The sequence below is a fragment of the Papaver somniferum genome, chromosome 6, assembly GCF_003573695.1.
Source record: "Papaver somniferum cultivar HN1 chromosome 6, ASM357369v1, whole genome shotgun sequence".
Taxonomy (NCBI): domain Eukaryota; kingdom Viridiplantae; phylum Streptophyta; class Magnoliopsida; order Ranunculales; family Papaveraceae; genus Papaver; species Papaver somniferum.
In genome coordinates, this window is record NC_039363.1 from 127,332,853 (window position 1) to 127,350,341 (window position 17,489).

The 17,489-nt window shown below is 37.5% G+C and overlaps 1 pseudogene; it reads right to left on the minus strand.

Moving 5' to 3' along the window:
* Positions 1–6,658: 6,658 nt before the first annotated feature.
* Positions 6,659–6,758, minus strand: LOC113292192 (annotated as a pseudogene).
* Positions 6,759–17,489: the final 10,731 nt, after the last annotated feature.

Genomic DNA, 17,489 nt, shown 5'->3' on the forward strand with positions numbered 1-17,489 from the left:
GATTTGAAAGACTATATAAGGGGACATCTAGCAACTCTGCAAAACTAATCCCCACACTTCAAGTGTGATACTAGTTTGAGTGCTAGAGTAGTTTCTCCTTTAACCTTTGGTTTTTTTCTTCTTAAACCAGGTTAACGACTTAAAGATTTCATTGGGATTGTGAAGCCAGACCGATACTACTTTTATCATAGTTGTGTGATCTGATCTTGCATCTTCTATCATACGAGTACAATCAGATTGATTGGCTTGAGATTAATATCTCCGATTGGAAAGATATAAAAAGTAGTCACAAACATCTTCGTCTCATTGTTTGTGATTCCACAACATCTTGTTTCGCTACCATACGATTAATATTGTTGTGAGGTGATTGATTTATTTAGGATGTTCTTCGGGAATATAAGACCGGATTATCAATTGGTTCCTGTTCACCTTGATTATTATCAAAAGATGGAACAAAAACTTTAGGGTTTTTCTGTGGAAGACAGATTGATCCTTTGATAGATTTGTCTGTGTGAGACAGATTTGTTTATTGTCAAAGCCTGCGATTTTGGGTCGTAGAAACTCTTAGTTGCGGGTGAGATCATCTAAGGGAATCAAGTGCGCAGTATCCTGCTGGGATCAGAGGCGTAGGGAGTACAACTGTACCTTGGATCAGTGGGAGATTGATTGGGGTTCAACTACAGTCCAGTCCGAAGTTAGCTTGGAGTAGGCTAGTCTCTGTAGCGGCTTAATACAGTGTGTGTTCAATCTGGACTAGGTCCCGGGGTTTTTCTGCATTTGCGGTTTCCTCGTTAACAAAATTTCTGGTGTGTGTGTTATTTCAGTTTCCGCATTATATTGTTTTATCTTTATAATTGAAATAATACAGGTTGTGCGTTATATCATCAATTAGAGTAATCCAACCTTTGATTGTTGATTGTCATTGATTGATCCTTGGATATTGTTCTTTGGTACCATCCAAGTTATTCCTTGTATTTGATTAGTACTCGCAGTTTCCATTTGAGGAAATAAAATCAAGAGAGAGATATATAAACTCGTTGATGTACTTTTAAATGATTGAGTCTTGTTGATTCTCTTAAAAGTATATTCGAGTTTGTCCATACAGATTGCTAAGTGAAATATTGGGTGGTGTTGTTAGATCCCCGCTTTTTCAATTCTTTTTTTCTTATGACATGATAGTTTCCCACAATTTGGATTCTCGAATTTTTGAACAAGACACCAACCAGAGTTGGGGTTCGGATTGGAATTCTTATTCAATTGAGGCATGTGCCTACGTTCAACTTTTGGATTCTATAACTAGGATAGATGGGGATATGGAGTATACTAAAGTAGACTAATTATATTTACACGAATGTCATTACAGAAATTCAGAAACCTAACTAATCTAATTCAATTCCCAAACAAAATCAAAATATGTTCCATTTTAATACAATATTCTCTTCTCGCTAGCCGAACCCAAGCTCGTTCCTTCAACGAGATTAATTATTTTCTCATCATCGCAACACGGATTCAGAAAATTTTGATCTTCAATTAAACACAACTACAGAATGAGTCACATCAATATTCTGCTAGAGATAAGTTTCTTAATCCTGCATTGAGACGAGATGCAACTCAATCAAGAGTGCTAGAAATTAAAGAACCATTTAAAGAAGAAGTTGAATCACAAGCTGAGTCAAGTAAATAAGAAGTTGAATCTCAACACAACCAAAATATATACTCGAAGTTATTCTCCACAAACCCATTTTTTTTATTGATAAATTAGGTTTGCATCAATTAAAAATAGGATTTTGTAGTAATGGAGTAACATTCGGCTACTTAAAAGACCACAAACCTAGACTAACCTACACTTGTTTTTCATTTTGTAGATGCAGAAGAAAGTTCGGCTAATAAAAATCTTAGCCGAACTTCATACTATGAAGAATAACACTAGGTTTGGCTTTCATTTTTTTTTCTTTTTTTCGTGTTAGCCGGAACTTATGTTGTTAAGATTAAATTCAAAAATTAAACTCAAAAGTGACATAGATCTTGTTTCTCAATCTCACTAAATATGTTGTTCTTCATCGTACTCCAAAAACTAGTTTACCCTCTTCTTTTTTTAGCAAAGGTATTATATATATATATATATTGGTATTGAAGCTCAAAGAGCTAGTTTTTTTTTTTTTTTGAAGCATGTATATATTAAAAAGGAACTAATTAGAGATTACACGGGGAAAGTAATTCACATAGAGTGACTTAAGAGAATTTGATCAAGAAAAGGCGGGTTTGATTGGTTCTATATTATTGTCATATAGTTTCCTTCTTCACTTCTATCTGCTTCAAAGTTTGCTATACCATCAGCTGCTTGGTTTCCCTCTCTATAATTGTGTTGAATGTGGCAGGAAGGTATGCGGCGCATTCTTTGTTTGATTTATGCAACCATTTGTGATATATACCAAGGAGCTTCCGCTGATGTTCTGATAAAGTGCATGAGATTCTCAGAGTCCGTTTCAATTATCACTCTTGGCCATTGTCTTTCCATCGCTATTCTGGTTGCTATTACGGTTGCCCATGTCTCTGTCGTCAGCGCAATAGTTAAACCTAGAGGTTGTGAAAAAGCCATAATGGTTTGTGCATTCGAGTCCATGCAAATGAATCCCACTCCTGCTATACCTGGATGGCCTCTAGCAGCCCCATGTGTGTTTATTTTTATCCAACCCGAATCTGGAGTAGACCATCCAACTTGAATGATTGTAGTTGTTCTTGTGATGGTTGTTGCAATCCTTGGAGTTGGATCTCCAAGTAGCACCGGTGGAGAGATTTTTCTTGCCCATTCAAATTCGTGTTGTTGTGCTAGAGCTGTCCTCAGGATGTTTTCTTGGTGAGATTTGGATTGGTTGAAGATAAGTTCATTCCTGGTTGTCCATAGCGCCCAAAAAAGAAAACAAAAAGATGTGATGGTGGTTATATCAGTAGAAGCTTGTAAGCAATATGGTTGTTTGAAGATTTAAGGTGATTGGTTGGTTGTTATGTTGAAGATGGTTTGTTGGTATGCGGTTTAAGAGGTTGGTCCATGCCACTACTGCTACAGGACATTGAATAAGCATGTGTGTCACCGATTCTGGGTCGGAGTTGCATCTGGGACACATGTTTGAATTGGTGAGGTTGATGTGGTGTAATAAAGCGAAGGTTGGTAATCCTTCGGTGATAGCTTTCCACATGAAAAGCTGAATTTTTGGAGGACATGGTAAGGTCCATAGAAATTTGGTGGTTGGGAGGGGGTTTATGGTTGTATGGTTATCTTGTTGGGCTAAACAGTTGTATCCCGAAGCAGTGGTATATTTTCCGAATTTCGAATGTGGCAAGATTATTTTATCTTGTTGTCCAGGGGAAGGTGGATATTGATAATATGTTGTATTGCATCAGGTGGAAGGTTGTGTAGCTGATCATTTCTCCAATTATGAGTAAGAGGGTCAATTATATCAGCCACAGTTTGGATAAGATAGCAATGTGTAGGATCAAGGTTATGAAAATGAGGTATCCAATTAGCTTTGATGGGAGTGTCTAAACCATTTCATATGCGATGAAATAACTGTTGTTTTACAAAAGGAATAAGGGATGCCATTTGCTTCCATTATGGGATGGCAGTAGAAAGAAAAGTGATCTTACCTTGAAAAAATGGTTAATGTTGGAGGTACTTTGATAGACCGTTTTTGTTTCTACGTTGTCCTTAATTTCATGTATTGTTGGTACTCAAATATTTGTACTTATTATGGTATTTTATGTGTTTTTAGGTATTTTTGGAAATAAACATTCTTGGAAAAATCGGCTCGAAAAGTCGTCTAAAGCACCGGAAGGAACGTATTATTCATACTCTCACTTGTGGATAAGGGTCTCCCAAATGATAAGGGGTACCCAAAGGATATTTGCACCCAAGAAGCTGATCAGAGACACCCCTCATGGCATATGCTATTCGCACGCCAGGACCGGATAGTGGGCACCCATCTTCTTCTTCACGGGAAATATATTTGGCGGGAAAAGAAATCTCAACTGTGTGAGATTCTGGTCATGACATTATGGGGATATTTGTGTCTTTAAGACATGATTATCTTCTTACCATGATAGTAAGATTTTGTACGTGTCTTGAATGGAAGGAAATCGTATACTTTTGGATATTTTCGAAAAAAGGGAAGGAATTATTCACGGAATTAATTGAAGATATTCTCTTCATTATTTGGCTCAATTAAATGAGAAGATTTGGATATACCATACAACTCAGAAGACGTGTGAAAATGGAGAGGCAATATTCCCGTGAAATACTTTCATTAACTGCAAAGATCTTTTGGAGTAATTGAGATGATTGTCGACCTAAGATTGACTTCACAATATAAATAAGAGTGTCTTGGGTATCAGTGAGCGGATGGAGAGTTTGGGGATCGTTTAGAGCAAACCCGGTTTAATCATTATTTTCTCCCATTTCATCACTTGTAAACACTTTTGAGCAATGAAAAATTATTCTGAGTGTGTTTCCAATATGCGGAGCTAAACCCAATCCTTGGGGCTATGGAGGAAGCCGTTGTTTCGGTAAAAGTGATATATTTTTATTAATTAATTACAACAACTCTATTATGATTTTTGCATTGAACTAAAAATTGTTTATATGATTTTGATTAGTTAGGTGTATTTTCTCTTGATAGAATATGCTTGCTTTAGGGTTTTGATATTCTATGCTTGGATTAACATCTATTCTTTTGGAAATCTACATGTCTAGGCAATACTATTACAATCAATTTGAATGTTTAGTTGCATAATTATTGTTTTATTAAATCACTAAGATCAACCAATGGTGGAATCCTAGTCCCATTCTCTCCATAATTTTCACAACATCTTTTTAATTTAGTTCGCTATTTTTATTTATGAAATAATCTAAAAATCCGCTTTCACAAGTCTTGAACGAATCATATTACTACAACAACTTTGAAATTACATCAAATTTTTGGCGCCGCTGACGCGGACTTATCTTTAGGCTAGAGTTTTTAGATTTTCTTTTTTAGGTTTTTTTTTTATTTGTTCTTCTTTACGTTTTTGGGTTTTTGTCTTTTTCTTTCATATTTTGGAATTTGGAGCGAAAGAAAATTTTGCCAAAGCTTTTGGTGAATACTTAAAGACTGGAGTAAAATGCAAAGCGAAAGGAGCGAAAGAAGAAGATTTTTTTTTATACAAAAAAGAGAGGAAAAAAAAAGAGAGACATTTTTATTTCTGTAGATTTTTATTTTTTTTAGACTTTCTTTTTCTTTTGGACTTTATATTTTTGGACTTTGGATTTTAAATATTGGGACATTATTTTTTTAAAACCCTACGGAAGGGTAGTTTAAATATAAACTGTTTGCAGAGAAGGACGGTGATTACAATATCACCACGGCCCCTCGGGTTCGTACATGACATAGGAGTCGTGGCCCGAGTCGACTACAAAGGTTCATCCCCCGTCTGGTACGGGAGGTAAGTTTGTCGAAACACTCGTGAATCCCCTGTCAGCGAGTTATTGTCTTCCTTCGTATGCATATATGTTGAGGACTTGAAAACGGCTTCTTTAATTTCCCGGTAAAGGGAAAGGAATGGCCATACAAGATAAGGGTTCGGATTTCATCACCGTCCTCTTCTTTCCCGCCTTAGAAAAACGACACCAAACACGAACCTAAGCCTAAAATTTTGACTAGAACGAGACCGATAGGGTAACGAGCTTAACAGGAAAGTCATTCGAAAAATATTGGTTACTCTTTTAAGCATACTTCGAAGTTCTTGAAGGTTTCTGTAAGTTGAATGCGTGACTGCGCCGCCTTGTAATACCGGTGAGGCCTTGGGTATCAAAGCTCCACCGAGCTTCCCTCGCCTATATTCAACTTACTTTAACTCGGATTGATTCCAGAGGGGTTTGCTTAAATTGTAACGAATTTCCGTTTGAAGGATTAGAAGCTGGTATAAAAACAATCTAACTGGAGCCATCATGCTCTTTGTTTGCTAGAAATCAGTAGATTTGCTGTGGTGGAGTCAGCCTTGTTTGTGTTTGCATAGAACATCCCTTCTTTTTTAGGGCTTTTCTTTTTGATTTTGTTTTTCTAGTGTATGGCCGAAGTTTTTAAACAGGCTTGGAAAAGAAACACTCTAGGTCGTTTGATTAGTGAAAAACCTAGTAGTTCTTCTTGTGAAGACGGGGAGCTCGAAGACTCTTCTTTTGAGAGCCCCGTTTTTGGAAACTTCATTTTTGAGAATTTGTCTCTTTGTGAGGAAAGTACTCTTAGTCCTTTGGTAGTGCCAGAAATGGAAACTTTGAAAGCTTTGCTAAACCCAACTAGGACCTCTCGTCCGTCTTGTATCAAGTTAGCTGAAACCGAGGCAAATTATGAATTGAAACCTGAGACTTTACAGATGCTCCCAATGTTTTTAGGGAAGGATAATGAGAACCCCTATTTTTATGTTAGGGAATTTGAGGAAGTTTGTGGTACTCTGAAAATTAAAAACCTAAGTGATGATGCGTTGAAACTTAGGTTATTCCTCTTTTCCTTAAAAGATAAAGCCAAATCTTGGCTGTATAGTTTGGACTCTGAGTCAATTAAAACCTATGACCAACTTACTTCTGCCTTTATACATAAGTTTTTCCCAAGGCATAAAACATCGTCTATTAGGACACAAATATGTACTTTTTCCCAACAAGAGGGAGAATCTTTATATAGGTACTTAGAAAGGTTCAATGACTTTATATCTCAATGTCCTCATCATGGTTTGGAGAAGGTTAGGTTAGTTCAGATCCTCTACGAGGGTTTATATTATTCAACAACAACCATGGTTGAGTCCTTATGCACAGGTGGGTTTGAGAATAAAACTGTTGATGAAGCGATGACATTTTTAAATGAAATCGCCGATAAGACCCAACAATGGGAAAATAGTAGGGAACCCCAGAAAAAAAATTCTTCTAAGTAGAGGAAATGTTAATAGAGTAGAAGGATCTTATGAGTCAGATGCCAAAATAGCAGCTATAGCCAAAAGGTTAGAAGCCTTAGAATTAGGTCATTCTAGTGGTAGTAGTGGAAGAAATGAGCCTTATTGGGAAGGCCATTCTTTTGAAGAGCAATCCAATGCTCTTTATAACAACACTAGGTTTGATAACCAATAGATGTTTGACCCATATTCAGAAACCTATAACCCTGGCTGGAGAAACTATCCAAACCTTTCTTGGTCCAAGGGCCAGAATCAAGGTCAGTCTAGTAATGCTCAGGTTCCCCCATATTTTGGCTATACTAAGAATCCTTCAGCTCCGTCAAAGTTTCATAACCCTTTGGATAAGAAGATTATGAGTTTAGAAGAGTCTCTTTCTTTGTTAACTCGTAACACTGTGCAGTTTCAGCAATCTGTTGCTCAAGGTTTAGAAGAAAATAAGAGAATAGGTCAGGCTAACTCTCGGGCTATTTCCGAGTTGAAAACCCAGGTTAGTCAGATAAAGGAGACATTGAGAGAAAAAGGAAAGTTTCTTAGTCAACCACAACCCAACCCTATGGGAGTCCATCAAATATCTTTAGCTGGTGAGAAATCATCAAACCATGTGAACTCGATAACAACCCTTAGGAGTGGTAAAACGGTAGACAATAAGGTAGCCATGCCTAGTGGACATACTGTAGTTCCACCTTTTACTTCCCAAGAGGAGCCCGTAGGCGAGGAAACTGAAACAGTCTCTAAGGATTCCCAAGAAATTCCTGATAGGTCTACCTTTGTGCCTAGAGCCCCATATCCACATTTGTTAGCCCCAACAAAGAAGGAGTCGACTTTCAAAGAGATAATGGAAACATTTAAGAAGGTGAACATCAACATTCCGCTATTAGAAGCAATTAGGCAGATGCCTGCTTATGCCAAGTTCCTTAAAGATCTTTGTACACGAAAGCGTAAGCTTAATGTCCATAAGAAAGCTTTTTTAGCTGGTCAGGTAAGTTCCATTCTTCTGAACCAAACACTCCCTAAGTATAAGGATCCTCGATGCCCCACCATATGTTGTGCGATTGGTAATCACATGGTCGATAAAGCTTTACTTGACTTAGGAGCTAGTGTTAACTTACTCCCGTATCATGTATACACCCAGGTAGGTCTTGGTAAGTTGAAACTGACTAAAATGACATTACAATTAGCTGATAGGACTGTCAAAGTCCCTCGTGGTGTCATAGAGGATGTTCTGATTGAGGTTGATAAATTTATTTATCTTGTGGATTTCGTTGTTCTAGACACCCATCCTGTTCAGGACCCAAGTCGTCAAATCCCAGTGATTTTAAGTCGCCCACTTTTAGCCACAGCTAACGCTGTCATCATCTGTAGGACTGGGCTTATGAACATATCCTTTGGTAATATGACCACTGAACTAAATGTCTTTAATGTTAATAGACAACCTTCTGAGAACGATGATTTAGAAGAAGTGAATATGATTAGCACTTAGTTCGGGATTTGGTTCAGGATAATTGGCTTGACACTTTACTGGTAGATTCTTTAGATGATTTTGAGGAAACCATTCTCTTAGATCAGATATGTGATCAATCTTTAGAAGAAGATCTTGAGTATTTTAAAGATTCTATGGACCCAGATATTCAGGCAATAGTTTTAGGTTTTTCTGAGAATAATGATGACCCTAAGTTTGGGGGTAGAGAACTAAAAGAATCTCTTGAGTATTTTAAGGACTCTGAAGATCCGGAAATTCAAGAAATAGTTAGAGGTTTGTCTGTGAACCCTAAGTTCGGGGGTAGTGATGGTTCTTGTGATTGTAACGTATCCCTAATTAGAGTCCCTAACTTGGGACTCGATACTTGTACATCTGAGATATTACTTGAGTCTTTTCAGACTCCGCAACTCGATCCTCCTGATACTGTCCAGGAGGTAACCCATGTATTAGAGACCCGTTTTTCGGATGAATCTATTTATCGAGACACACATATAAAGTTCAATTACGCGCCGCGGATAAACCCAGTTGTCTTGACAGAAACCTTAGATGAGGACGTGCTCCTTCTTTTCATTTTTCTGAATCAGTGTAGTTGTCTCATACTGGTGTCAGCTCTATTTGGTCTTATGGACCCACAATTGTTTCGACTATTGATATATGACTTTGGAAGGTGACAATCCTTTTTGAGGTATTTTATGTCTAGCTAAAGACTTTAAATCTAGCATTTCCTGGAAGGTACTCATGCTTACGGTAATATCCTTCCTTATTTATTTTTCCATCGATCAAGTGGTAACAGTTTCTTATTGTTCATGCTTTTAATTTCATCTTTAGAACATTGAGGACAATGTTAGATTTAAGTTTAGGGGTGGGGAAGAAACTTTTTGTTAGCTCTTAGCTGCAACAAATAAACTCCAGAGCCTAGAAATTTATGCTTATTAAGGTTGGCACTAACCAATCTAAGTGGATGGGAACATCTTGGTTGTAGGAGTTGAGGAACCAATCTGATTATATGGAAACATCTAAAGAGTTTATTCATAAAAGCACAGACCTCAGGTGTTAGAATTAAAAAAAAAAACATGGTAGTTTCCCCATATCTCGTTGAATCCTAATCCTTCTGTTTTTATATTTTAAGTGATTTGGTGGGGCACACGATTCAAGTTGTTACCTTTGCTAGGGTGGAATATAGTGATTGAGATACCAACAAAAAAAAATGAAAAAAAAAAGAGAGACCAGACCATTAGACCAACCGGAATAAATTCAATAAAGTCGACCACTGGTGCCCTTGTATATGCCAGTTGTGTTGACCCAGAGTTAGGTTTACCGACCACTGGTCCCCTTGTATATGCCAGATGTGTTGATATTAGTCAGACCGGTATCTCAGTCCATTAGGATAGGTTCACCTTGGCAGAGGCCTTCAGACAGATATGGGAAACACCATTCACTTTTAACCATCTCTTTATCCATCTTCTTAATCTTTCCATGTGATTGGTTGACTCCGGTTATGATGTACAAAAACTATTTGAGTAGAGATCTGTCACTTATATATGAATTTTAGTATGCTGAGTGCAAACTCGTGTACAACAATTGGAATTTCGCATCAGGGTACTTCCTCCTATAGTCAATGATTGTATGCCAACCAAGGAGATTCTTTAGTGCCTTCCAAGGTTCTGCGTAGATAGATAGGGTTTGGAGTAAAGTTTTTGTGGGTACACCTCTGGTAAACCCTCCGGAGACAACACTCCGCCACTAGGGCCACCTAGCGGTTTAACGACTTGTTGTACGTGCTAAGTGTAGTCATTTTTATTTTCTAGATTTGCTCGAGGACTAGCAAATAATAAGTTTGGGGGTATTTGATAGACACATTTTTGTGTCTACGTTGTCCCTAATTTCATGTATTGTTGGTACTCGATTTTTTGTACTTATTATGGTATTTTATGTGTTTTTAGGTATTTTTGGAAATAAACATTCTTGGAAAAATCGGCTCGAAAAGTCTTCTAAAGCACCGGAAGGAACATATTATTCAGACTCTCACTTGTGGATAAGGGGCGCCCAAATGATAAGGGGTACCCAAAGGATATTTGTACCCAAGCAGCTGATCAGAGACACCCCTCATGGCATCTGCTATTCGCACCCCAGGACCGGATAGGGGGCACCCATCTTCTTCTTCACGGGAAAGATATTTGGCAGGAAAAGAAATCTCAACTGTGTGAGATTCTGGTCATGATATTATGGGGATATTTGTGTCTTTAAGACATGATTATCTTCTTACAATGATAGTAAGATTTTGTACGTGTCTTGAATGGAAGGAAATCGTATACTTTTGGATATTTTCGAAAACAGAGAAGGAATTATTCACGGAATTAATTGAAGATATTCTCTTCATTATTTGGCTCAATTAAATGAGAAGATTTGGATATACCATACAACTCAGAAGACGTGTGAAAATGGTGAGGAAATATTCCCGTGAAATACTTTCATTAACTGCAAAGATCTTTTGGAGTAATTGAGATGATTGTCGACCTAAGATTGGCTTCACAATATAAATAAGAGTGTCTTGGGTATCAGTGAGCGGATGGAGAGTTTGGGGATCGTTTAGAGCAAACCCGGTTTAATCATTATTTTCTCCCATTTCATCACTTGTAAACACTTTTGAGCAATGAAAAATTATTCTGAATGTGTTTCCAATATGCGGAGCTAAACCCAATCCTTGGGGCTATGGAGGAAGCCGTTGTTTCGGTAAAAGTGATATATTTTTATTAATTAATTACAACAACTCTATTATGATTTTTGCATTGAATTAAAAATTGTTTATATGATTTTGATTAGTTAGGTGTATTTTCTCTTGATAGAATATGCTTGCTTTAGGGTTTTGATATTCTATGCTTGGATTAACATCTATTCTTTTGGAAATCTACATGTCTAGGAAATACTATTAGAATCAATTTGAATGTTGAGTTGCATAATTATTGTTTTATTAAATCACTATTATCAACCAATGGTGGAATCCTAGTCCCATTCTCTCCATAAGTTTCACAACATCTTTTCAATTTAGTTCGCTATTTTTATTTATTAAAAAATCTAAAAATCCGCTTTCACAAGTCTTGAACGAATCATATTACTACAAAAACTTTGAAATTACATCATACTTCTCTTTGTAGATACCTGTGCAGATGGAATGTGCATGATCGTGAATATTCCATAGTCTTTTCATGAGAAAAGATTTATTGTGATGGCTACTCTTCCTGATGCCGAGTCCTCCTTTTGCTATCGGTGTGTGGAGTTTGTTCCATCCCAAAGGGTGAATTTTTCTAACAGAGGAATCATTCCCTTGTCGATTTGTTTGTGGAAATGAGCGGGTAAAATTTGTGTTTGCATAAGGTGGTTGGAGGTTCGAGTTAAGGAGGTTTTAATGAGAACTAACCTTACACCGTTTTGCCATCCAACCTTGAGCTTTACGAGCTAGCCTTTGAATCAAAGGCTCGAAGATGTGGCGGTATGTTCTAATGCTTTTGAATTGGACTCCAAGATATAGAGGAGGGATTTAGGAGGTTGGCATGTTGTAAAATTGGTGTAGAGTATTTACATCGTTTGGAAGTAATCTCGTATGGTGGATGAATGTTGATTTTTCTGTGTTGATTATTTGTCCTGCCGATGTTCCATATGATTGAGTATCTTTTTTAGGTGGATGTTACTCTGTTGGGAGGCTCTGTAGGTGATTAGGAGATCTTCTGCATACATAAGATGTAATATGGGTGGTGCTTTTTGCGATATTCTGGGACCTCGAACCAGCTGTTTGGCTTCCAGTTTGGCAAGATTTGTTGACAGAATTTCAGCACAAATAATGAAAATGTGTGAAGATATGGGATCACCTTGTTTTATGCCTCTCGTCGGTGTGATGAAACCATGAGGGGTTCCATTGATGTTGATGTAGTAGGTGAATGAGCTGATACATAACATGATATAGTCCACAAAAATTGTCTGGAATCCTAATTTGGTGAAGTATTTTTTAATAAGACCCCAGTCAAGGCTATCATATGCCTTTTGGATATCTAGTTTAAGAGCAATTTTGGGTTCTGTGGTGATGGATGAGGTTTTGATGTAGTGGAATAGCTCTCCTACAATTGCGATGTTATCATGAATTGAGCGTTGAGGGATGAAGGCGCTCTGATACGAGCTTATTAGAAATGGGAGAAGGGGTCAAATGCGGTTGATTATAATTTTTGATATGATTTTATAACAGACATTGCAGAGGATGATAGGTCTGAATTGAAATGCTTTTGTTGGGTGGTCCACTTTTGGAATTAGTGTAATATTTGTATGGTTCATGAGGGGGTGGATATTTAAAGAATTAAAAAAACTTCGAACCATAGCTATTATTTGTGTGTGAGTGGTATCCCAGAAAACTTTGAAAAACTCACTTGTATAACCATCCGGTCCAGGGGCATTTTCTGAATTGTTGGAGAACATAGCTTGCTTGATTTCTTGTACAGTTATTTCTGCTGAGAGTGAAGCACATTGTGCGGGTGTTAATCTTGGTGTTATTTCCTCAAATAGATATTCATCTATTATTATGTTCGGAGCCGTGTATTGAGTTGTGAAATGGTCCAGGATGATCTGAATTACTTGATCTTTATCGGAAACCCTGTTGTTTTGTTGATCTTGTAATTGTTGAATGTTGTTGCGACTTCGGTGTATGGTTGCATTGGTGTGGAAGAAGGTCGTATTATTATATCCTGATTGGAGCCGTCATATTCTGGATCTTTGTTTCCAATACGTGGCATGACATTGGAGTAAGGTTAGGTGCTGATTCCTTAGCTCTTTTTCTTAATTTAGCCAAAATGATAATTCCTCGCCATTATGAATGGCACACTGATGTTGTGCCCTCTTAATTTGCGCCGTTGACTTGCATATTAGTGTTGGAATATGCCCAAAGGTGTCTTTGTTCCAATCCATAAGAGTTTGGCCAGTAGTGATTAGCTTTAGCTGAAGGTCCAGAGCAGGTTCAGCGTCACTTTGTTGAGTCCAGGCCGGGAGATACAACTTGTTTGAGATGAGGGTGCGTCAAACATAGATGTTCAAATTTGTAATTTTTTTGTCCCTGCCATTCAATTGTTTTGGTGCGCAAAAGGATGGGTGCATGATCAGACGCTATTCTCGGAAGATGAGTAACTGCGGCATGAGGATTTGTCGTGCGCCAATATGGGGTTGCAAGAGCTCTATCCAATCTTTCTAATATGTTGTCTTGACCCTGCTGATTGTTTGTCCAAGTTTATGGATTGAAAGGACGAGGGTACCCAAATATACCTCAATCTAAAAAAAATCCACCTATAAGTCCTTTATCCTAAAGTGATTGTCTATGGACTGAGTCGAGACAATACAACAAATCGGTTCACACTTCGTGTGATCGTCTATGGATACGAGATCGAGACAATACAACAACAAAGTATGTTTACTTGATAAAAGGTTCAGACTTAACCAAACACAATAGGATTACTATCAGGTAAATAGGAATTAACGTTTGGGTAATTTACTTTAAATCATAATAAAAACAATTATAATTGCGGAAAATAAAAGTAAGTGACACAGCAAGATTTTGTTAACGAGGAAACCGCAAATGAAAAAAAACCCCGGGACCTTGTCCAGAATTGAATACTCTCAGGATTAAGCCGCTATACAAAATCAAACCAACTTCGTATAGTTGAGACCAAGCAACTAAACCTATAGTTCACATAAATCCGTCTGTATCCCCACGCCTCCAACTTGTAATAAGTCACGTACTTGGAACAATTCCTTTGGTTCGTATTCCAAACAGTAAAGGAACAACAAATATGTTTGGTGTCAACTCTTTTCAACCAAGTGATGTGAGTTCGACAAAAGGCTCTTCTGTTTATCTCAATAAACTCCTTTTTCAGGTTCTTAGATCTATCTTATCAACAACTACTAAAGTAATTGTTAAGATTTTGCAATCAATATTTTTAATCACAAAGAATTGTATTGATGTCAATCTACTTAACTAATCAATCTAATCTACCACAAGGATAAATCGATTATAGTTGGATTATCTTTAACCGAAACAAGTATTGTGCACACCAAAGATTATGAACCCAAATCAGAAATCTTTAAAGTTTTCTTTGACAAATCTTCTTAGATCTTCAATAAACACCTGCACATAATTAACTTGAATCTCTTGTGATCAATCACGCACAGAACGGAGTCTGTTAACAATGGATTATCACAAGACGTCTTTAGATCTACAAACAGTCTAAAGATCCCCGTCGAAACTTCGATCTAGTTTGAGTGAATCTTATATCAGAAGAGAAGATTCTCAAGCATAAACAAACTAGGTGCAATCAAAATTCAACCACCGTTAGTCAATCAAATCAATCGAAAACAAAAGATAAACCGTAATTATCTAGTTTCCCACCAACGGTACAAATAGAGCTTTTCAATCCCAAAGAAGTCTTTAAACCGATCGGCCGTAAGAGATTTCTCCTAATTAGGTTACTTTCCTCTCCCAATAGCAGGCTCCACCAGTAACAACACAACTGAGGTAGTTTTACTGGCTCTGAGGATTAGTTTGCTCTAAATGAAAACTTTGATATTTATAGACAAGGAAGTTTGGACACCAAGGAATTTCCAAAACCGAAAATATTCTCAAGATATGCAATATATTCCAAATCCGGTTTCCATAATTCCTGGAAATGCTTTGTCCAAACATTGACCGAAATTCTCTTAGAAAATCTCCAACTAGTAAATGCACATTACTAATTTTTCATTTTCCAAAAATAAAATTAAAAACCTTAAATAAAAGATTCTCAACTTATTTTTTCGATCCTGGATTTTCCTTTAGCTATTAAGGAATATCTTTGAACAATTAAAGATAAGAGTTACTGCACATGTTCAAAGTATGTCGACATCTTTACTTTGTAAGTCCTATTTCATACTTACAATCTTGAAACCGATTTGCCACACTTTCAAACAAGTTTAGAATTGGTTCATCTAACTTTCAAGAACTACGTGATTGATCAAGAACACTCAATCACCAAACATGGGTTTCACGGTTCTACCAAAACAAGTTTCGGTTCTACCTCCATGTGAGTACTGGATTTAGTCACACTAGCTTTCCAAAAATTCGGTTGACTAGGTACTATGATCGGTTCCCATATATATATGGTATATAACTTGTACTTGTTGCACATGTCCATAGGATCGGTTCCCCTTTGCCTAAAAACGTGTTGCACATGTCCATAGGATCGGTTCCCCTTTCTACTAAAAACTGGTTGCACCTCATACAAGGATCGATTCCCCTCTTGTGATCGGTTGCACCTCTTACTAGGATCCGTCCCACTAATAAAAGTCATACCAATACAAAATTCAGGCCTTTGTGAATAGTTTTACAAAGAATATCAACAAGTCATCAGTGGTTATACTAATCACACATATTGGTAGTTCAAAAGATATGCAATGAATAACAATACCAATAATGCGTAGCGATTTCCCTTTCGATTCACAAAACAAGTTCATGAATTTACTTCCTTTAAACAAATGTAAAACATCGTTTCCTAGGATGAAATCTTCACCTTATACCCATACATAATCACAATAGCATTCAAACGATTATGTCGATGTCTTATATACAAAGTTTAATGGTAAAGCAATAAACCTCATATTGTATTCATTAATACTATGTCTAACTAGAGTATAATCATTCATGCTTCGTAGTTATGTTTTCAATATGCACCACTTAAAAGATATGTTAGGGAATGAACAGTTCGAGTCAAATATCACTAACCTCAAGTGGAAGGATGATGTTGTCGTTGTAGCTCCTTACTTATTCACTTCTTCAAGTCTTCGCAATACTTGTAATGTCTCATATCCTAATACTTTCAATCTAACCTATACGAAGTTGACTCTAGTACATAATCAAGCGACTCTTTAAATGAGTTTTGTCTCACTAAAATATGACAACCAAACTTCATATACCAATGCTTGGTGGGTTCAACCGAGCTATGCTCTAACATGGATATCCACGAAATCCTAGGTCGATGAATCCCATTTGGTATATCATTGTGAGGAATGGGTGAGTCTCGCTATAGTTGACTTGTCTTCTTCCTTTCTTATCCGATTGGTTTGTTACTTCATTGAAGTCTCCCACCAACACCCATGAGGTTGAGTTGGTTATGTTGGGGAAAATTGTTGGGAAATCCTGCTGTTGATGGTGGTTTTTAGCTTAGGGTCATAAAACCTTGCATATGATGTGACGTCACTCTGTAAGGAAACTATGTCGTGAGTGCTAACCTCTCCACCGACATATTTATTGAGCCGTTCAATATATCGATATGAAATTTACCCAGACTGGCGAATGTAGCAACCATCCTAAATGTCCAGTAAATTTCGGCTCCTTCCCTACACTTAACTTCCTTTGAATGCCTTCTATGATATGTTCTCCGGCTGAACCCTTAATATTGATATGGCATGACGATTTGTGTTCACTTGCATAAGAGTAGCACGAATCTCCAAATATCAAGGATAAGACCTTTGCATAAGGTATTCAATCAGAAAAGCATGCTTCTCTCTGAAAATGAACTTAAAAGAACTTTGTGTCAACACATAGAATTCAATCAATTGTCCTGACTAACTTGCAGAAGTTAGGGTTTCGCGCCTCGCGCAGTATACCAGATCTTGCTTGTCAAAATTAAGCCTAAGCAAACTAGGTAATTAATCCTCCAAGGATTAGCAGGTGCAAAACCTCGCCCAGAATCAGAAAAACAGGGAGCCGCAGCAGCAAAGGGAGGATTGGCCATGATTTAGGCCAGCTGGCGCCGCCTTCCATTGGCCACGCCCCATCCTAATCCGTCCTTATTTCCCTCGACTAATCAGGTCGCTTTAAACTCGCCACGAGCACATAAGTTGTGGTTGGGCCCATGCTTGTCGGCCCCACTTCCCATCGATCAATCGGGTCGCTCTAGAGCCGTCACACTCTCGCCAGAAGTGTATCCGCGTCTTATGTTTGGCTGGCCCCCTTTTCGTGGCCAATCGA